This window comes from Hyla sarda, unplaced genomic scaffold (genome assembly GCF_029499605.1).
Source record: "Hyla sarda isolate aHylSar1 unplaced genomic scaffold, aHylSar1.hap1 scaffold_467, whole genome shotgun sequence".
NCBI classification, from domain to species: Eukaryota; Metazoa; Chordata; class Amphibia; order Anura; family Hylidae; genus Hyla; species Hyla sarda.
In genome coordinates this window covers 106,666-113,678 of record NW_026610480.1, presented here as the reverse complement: position 1 = coordinate 113,678, position 7,013 = coordinate 106,666, and the positions used below count along the sequence as shown (strand labels likewise).

The 7,013-nt window shown below is 40.8% G+C and overlaps 1 pseudogene; it reads right to left on the bottom strand.

The window, feature by feature from the left end:
* Window positions 1–2,098: 2,098 nt before the first annotated feature.
* LOC130336090 (U2 spliceosomal RNA) lies at window positions 2,099–2,274 on the bottom strand (annotated as a pseudogene).
* Between the last annotated feature and the right edge of the window lie 4,739 nt (window positions 2,275–7,013).

Below are 7,013 nucleotides of genomic sequence, written 5' to 3'. Positions count from 1 at the left end.
AACCGTGAAAGGGGCGGGCCCAACAAGGTCCCCTTCATGGGCACTATCACTGCTTGCTGTCAGGGAGGCTGCCAGACAATTTTCCATGCACACTCTGGGCTGGGGGGCAGTCAACCACCAGTACACACAGCAGAACCTAAACCCATACCATTATTGCTAAGCAGCAAGACAGGGGCCCATTGCACTCCCACGGGGCCTTTTTAAATGCAATCCATAACCCGGATTTGCCAGGAACCCTTCTTACTCCTCCTACTTGCATGTGACACTGGGCTTAGGATCTGCATAGGAAACACACACACAAGCACACACCTACCTTTGTTGCCTGCAGATGCCTCCTTGGCTGTCCCCAAACGGTATCAAACCAACACCCACGGGAAGCTGTAAGCATAGAGGACATGCCTGCACCCCATTGGACTTACCTGTGTGGGTTAAATCCGGGTTATTTGACAACCTATGGCGGTGATGGTTCTGCTCAGGCAGAGCAGTGCTGATGCTCCTCATAAAGCTGTCGCTGCTGTGAAGGTTCTAGGTGACATCACAAATCCCTATGGTTACATACACAACAAAGCTGGGTTGTTGTTGTTTACACTCTGCAAGGCCTGTGGAAGTGAGTGACATCATAGCACTGTAGTTCTGAGGGTTCTAGATGGATGCAACAATCTCCTGTTGCTTCTATGAAGGCCATAATAGACGACATCACCAAACAGCTCCATAGTCACATACACAGCAAAGGAGAGATGTTGTTTACACCTAGTGATGTCAGTGGTATTGAGTGACATCACAGCACAGTGCTAAGGCTCCTGGGCCTGGACACAGCAGCGGCTGCAATATCTCAACGGAGAATACGTTTATATATATGTGTGTGTGTGCGCGTATATATATATATATATATATATATATATATATATATATATATATATATATTTCTCCGCCGAAATCACTTTTAAACCCATTTCCACCTTTTTTTCCCTTCTCTTCCTCTTACTTTTTTTTCACGTTTTTTTACGTTTTTCTCCTTTTCGCCTCTTTTCTGGGCGTATTATTCTTCTTTTTCTTCTTTTTTTTCGTCTAATGCATACCCCATCAGTGCAGCAATGCTTATTCAATACCGCCAGCAGATGGAGACACTGGGGGATAATTTTCTAAGGATTTATACTGATTTTTCCTGTCTGAATTTGTCGCACAGAAAGTTGCAGGCCAAATATGTGTGACATTTCTGCGACTTTAGCTTCTAGAGCATTTTTACAACATTATACATAGGTGCTGAATACATAAAAAGCGACTGTTCAGCGACAGACAAGTCGCATCGGCTGAAAGTAGGCCAGAATGTCAGTCCATGTTGGAGCAGGTTTAGATACAGTCTAAAGTATAGATCTCAAAGTCTGTGCACAGAATTTAGCAAGGGCCTCGCACCTTCTGATGCATCAGGTAGGTGCACAATAGCATAGCCTAACCCTCTGTACTTTGGTCTATATTGATGCGGGACATAGACAGCCAGCTGATGACCAATCCATTAGTGCAATGGATGGCTGGAAGCATTTGTCTTTGCCTTTGCAATACCACAGAAGCAATGCATGGTCAATGTACAGCAATGACACACCTGTGTGAACAGCCAGGAGACCCCCCCCCCCCCCCATGTTATGTTACATAGTTACATAGTTAGTACGGTCGAAAAAAGACATATGTCCATCAAGTTCAACCAGGGAATTAAGGGGTAGGGGTGTGGCGCGATATTGGGGAAGGGATGAGATTTTATATTTCTTCATAAGCATTAATCTTATTTTGTCAATTAGGAACATTCAGCACCCGCCCGCTATCAAGGCAGCTGCCTATCATGTCATGCCCTACCTGCACAGGTGTGCTGGCTACTCAAATGATCCAATTAAGGAGGCCATTTAGTCAGCAGCAGCAGAAGTCCTGTGCCTGGACGCTCCAACAGCGGCCAGACACAAGCAGAAGCAGAAGCAGCAGAAGCAGCAGCAGCACCACCTTTTGTTTTTTGGCTGCAGCAGCAGCAAGGCCCACAGGGCTGGCTAGCTGGCTAGCCAGCAAGCAGGTAGCAATGAAAGTAGGAATCTTTCTTTTTAACCCTGTAAGGGGGTGGTGCACTGTACCCGAAGATACTGCCATATCGGGTCAATGCATAGGGCGACGGAAGCAAGCTTCGAAATCGGCCCCCGTTCTCAAAAATCCATTTAATATATGGTCCCCAGATAGGGGACGTATCAGATATTAAACTGATAAGAACAGATTTTTTACTTTTAGATATAATATTCTTAGACTAAAAGACCTTACGCAGTCCAGATTACACTTAGTCTGCTAAAAGCATATTCCACAGATGTAGATTCCAAAGACTTTTAGCCACTTTGTGACCTAATCTTTTTTTATCCAATAAATAGAAAACATACATCTCACTAAGAGCTAGGCGAACACAATCTTTAGAGGTAATAGTGTCTCTTTTAAAAAGAAGAATATTCCTCGTCTTCCATAGTGCAATTTTAATACAATTTATACTAATCCACAAAACCCGAGACTTCTCCACAGATAAAACATTATAAAATCCATATAAAATAACTTCATGATTTAAAAAATTAAGATCAGAAATGAATTTTAGTAAGGGTCCTATCAAATGCCATATCTCTTGGGCGTAAAAACAGTTCCAAAAAATGTGTAAAACTGTTTCCTCACTAGGACACCCCATTCTCGGGCACTTTGCACTACGACACAATCCTCTTCTGTGTTGGAATTCTCTGGTAGGCAAACACTGATGTGCTATCTGCCAGGCCAGATCTTTTAAGTCATTAGATAAGAATCCCATATTCACCATCCTCCAAACTCTTAGAGATTTCTCAGTGGAATAATTAGATATTAAGCAAATCTGTTCTATCTTCCTGATTTCAGGAACTAATTTTCGTGCATTACTACAAATTTCTTGACTAAAATTAGCAATGCCATAAATACGAATAATCTTTTCTAAAACCACATAGTGCGCTGGGGGAATAAATAAGATTGGGGACGTTAAAGGTAAGGTTATCCACTTTCTTTTTCTAAAAATGTGACCTGCAGCATATTTTAAAAAATAAGACCAATAACAGTTTCTTTGCAAGCCATTAAAACACATAGAAAAAAAGTGAATATATAAAAACCTTTTTAAATCAGGCACATCCTTACCCCCCAATTTCTTTGTCTTCATCATTACATCTCTCCTGAGTTTATCCATTTTAGACCCCCATAAAAAATGAAAGCAAATCTTGTTTAAAAACTTTAAGGTGCGTTCACTCGGTGGGAAAACCAAGCTTAAATATAGCATGATAGGTAGCAACAAAGCTTTCATTATCAGTACTTTTCCTTCTATTGTTAATTTCCTCATTTTCCAAAAACTTATTTTCTTATGCACTTTCTCTTTGACGATGGACCAGCTTTCCTCTCCATTATTTTCATTGTCAAAGATGACACCCAAGATTTTGATTTTATCATATTGCACATTCACCTCCGTATTGCCCCAATTCCCTATTGCAAAGCAATCACATTTATTTTTATTTAATTTGAAGCCAGAGCCCTCACTAAAAAATTCTGTCTGTCTGATAGCACGTTTCAGGGATGGTTCATCTGAACATAGAATATTAACATCATCCATGTATGCTATCGTCTTTACGCTCTGTCCTCCACTTCCAGGGATTGGCACTCCTCTAATGAGCTTATCTTTTCTCAAAACATTCAACAGAGGTTCTATTGCACATATGAAAAGAATGGGTGATAGGGGGCACCCCTGTTTCACCCCAGACTGTAAAAATACCTCTTGGGATAAAAAACCGTTAATTAAAATACGACTAAAACAGTTTTTATATAAAAGTGCAATTTTTCCAACAATAAAATCAGGAAAATTCATTTTCTTTAAAACCAACCATAAAAAATCATGAGAAACACGGTCATAAGCCTTTTGAAAATCCAAGGATAAAATTGCCAATTTCTGATCACATTGTTTCTGATACCATAAAACATCTTTTACAAGGTTTAGATGATCACTTATTTTCCTTCCAGGTACTCCGCATACTTGGTCACTGTGTATAACCTTAGCAATTACCTGCTTGAGCCTATTTGCTAAAATTTTTGCTAAAACCTTATAGTCTGTATTTAGCAGGGTAATAGGCCTCCAATTTTCTAATTTAGAGATGTCTCCTTTTTTAAAAATCAGAGTAACAACACCATCTCTCCAGGACGCAGGTAAAATCTCAGATTTAAAAGCACAGTTAAAAATACCTAAAAGATCATCTTTTAAAATGGACCAAAAACACAGATAAAATTCAACTGGCAACCCATCCGAACCAGGTGTTTTACCATTTAAAAAACTCTTAAAGGTGCTTAAAAGTTCAGGTAAAAAGATTTCATCACAAAGGCTCTCTTGGTCAGTTTTGTCAAGTTTTGAATCCAAGGTATTTAAAACATCATTAGTAAAGGAAATATCAATATCTTTTTTATTAAAAAGCTCCTGATAAAATACTTGTGCTTCTCGCAACATCTCTTCATTAGTTATCTTCCCTTCTATAACAGATATCATTTCTTTCTTTCCCACCACCTTCTTAAAAAAGAATCTCGAACACTTTTCATCATTCTCCAGACATTGCACCTTGCTGTTAAAAATCATTTCTTTTCCTTTTTGACTAATGGCATTTTTTATTTCATTCTTTGTCTGAGCAATAACATCATCCATCTCAAGCCCGGCTTGCTTTAGTTTATAATATGTTTGGATTTTAGTGTTTAACATTTTAAACCATAACTTTTTCTCCTTAGCCTTTTGGATGCCCACACGGATAAAAAACTTTTTAGTCCACTTTTTAACATCCTCCCACCAATCCAAAATATTTTTATATTGGGATTGACGCAATCTCCATTTGTTATAAGCAGCAATAAAATCATTTTTTGTTTTCATGTCCTCTAATAAAGTAGTGTTGAGCTTCCAAACGCCTCTACCTTTCTCTAGGCCAGGTAAAGTGACATGTGCATATAATAACTTATGATCAGAGAAAATATTTGATAAAAGAGAAACATCAACTAGATTAAAACTTTCCGATAAAAAAATAAAATCAATCCTGGATTTGCAGACATTATTTTCCCATGTGTAACCAGGGTTGTCTGGGTATTTTCTCCTCCAGACATCGGTAAAGTTAAAATCCTCAGTCATACTCTTAATCTGTTTCTCTGTTTTATCCACTCTGACATGCACACTTCCACTCTCACGATGATCACCACTCATACAACAATTAAAATCTCCAGCCATTAAAATAGGTGTTGAACCTGGGATAAAAGCCTGAATATCATTAATCAAGTCGGCTCTCTCATTTTTTTCAGGAGAAGCATAGATGTTAAAAAGCTTAATCTCCGAGCCATTGTACTTAATATTAACTAATAGCGCTCTACCAGGTATAATTTCTAAGAAGGACAAAACTTGTACATCTGAACCTCTAAACAAGATCCCAACACCTGAAGATCTGTTCATATTGTCACCCGACCAGACCGATGGTCCCAAAGTCCAGCCACGACAAAGGTCCTCATAATTTGGACTATGTTCAATTCCACATTCTTGTAAAAAGAACAGAGAACAGTCCAAGGTCTCTAAAAAACTAAACAAAGCAGCCCTTCTCGTAGGGCTCTTTAGACCTCTCACATTAAGAGAGGAGCACTTTAAGGAAGCTATTCGCTACTGGAGTTTGAGTCCGATATGAAACCCACAGGTGACTCCGGGCTTTCGAACTCTTTGATATTTTTTGGATCGGACGCTGATCTTATAGAAGGCCTCCATGCATGTTGACTGTCCTCACATTCGTCTGAGCTTTTTTTGACAGGCCGTTTAATGCCAAGTTGTGGCTCATCTCCGAGTTCCTTCTTCCGCTTGATCTCCTTCACGCCAACCTCCATGGCTTCACTGCTCACTAGTGACCCTCCACCGCCAGAACCCTCCACAGAAGGTCTCCCCTCTGTCTCAGGCACAGCAGCAGAAAGGTCCATAAGCTCCGCCACGACATCAGAAGTTACAGCCGGCTTTTCTGAAGGCGCCTCAGACCGCTGGGGTGCTTTCGCAGGTGGTATTTCAGCTTGCACTACACCCACTCTCCCCGCTACACGGTCAGCCCACGATCTAGCTACACTGGAACGGAGACTGCAATCTTTAAAGGCATGGCCTTCTTCACCACAAATGTTGCAGACGATTTTAGCACAGTCCTTAGAAACATGGCCTTCTTGATTGCACCGACCACAGCGAACTGTAGTGTCCGTGCAAACTTCCATAGTATGTCCGAATTTCTTACATTTCCTACAAAAAGTAGGCATCTCGGGATAAAACAAATAGCCCTTATCCCGACCGATAGAAAAGTTGGAGGGTGGATGACACAACCCTCCAATGCCAGTAGCATCCTCCTTCATTTTCACAAAAAACTTATGTTTCCCCGTCCATAGGTCTTCTGAATTCATCACCTTATGGGAATACTTAACAGCACTGCAGTATTTCCCCAAAAAGAGCTCAATATGGGACACAGTCACAAAGGGATTGTGCATACACACAACTAGAGGAATATCGCCTCCAGTATACAACACTGTGACCGTGATCCCATCAAGCTCAGCAAGGTCTTGATTGCTTTTCAGCTTCTCAAAAAGATTCTGGCATGCATAAGCAGAGTCCAGAGTTAGGATGAAGCTGCCCTTCCGAGGATCTCTGAGACAGACGATGTTCTCTTTCTTCACCCCAAGAAGCTTGTAGAGAGTTTCTTTCACAAAATAAGAAAGTTGGACGAGTTCTTGCTTGTCTTCATCAACATCAAAGCGAAAGGAAAAACGAATCCGCGTTTCACCGGATGTAAGGTAACGGATGCGAACACCCATCTTGTCGATCGCCTTTTCGGTTCCTCGTAGCAGCCCCCCTTGAAAAAGGTAGGACAAACTCCCAGGATCCTCCTGACCAAACACTTGATCTAGCCAAAAGGCCGAGAAGCGATAACCGTGAAAGGGGCGGGCCCAAC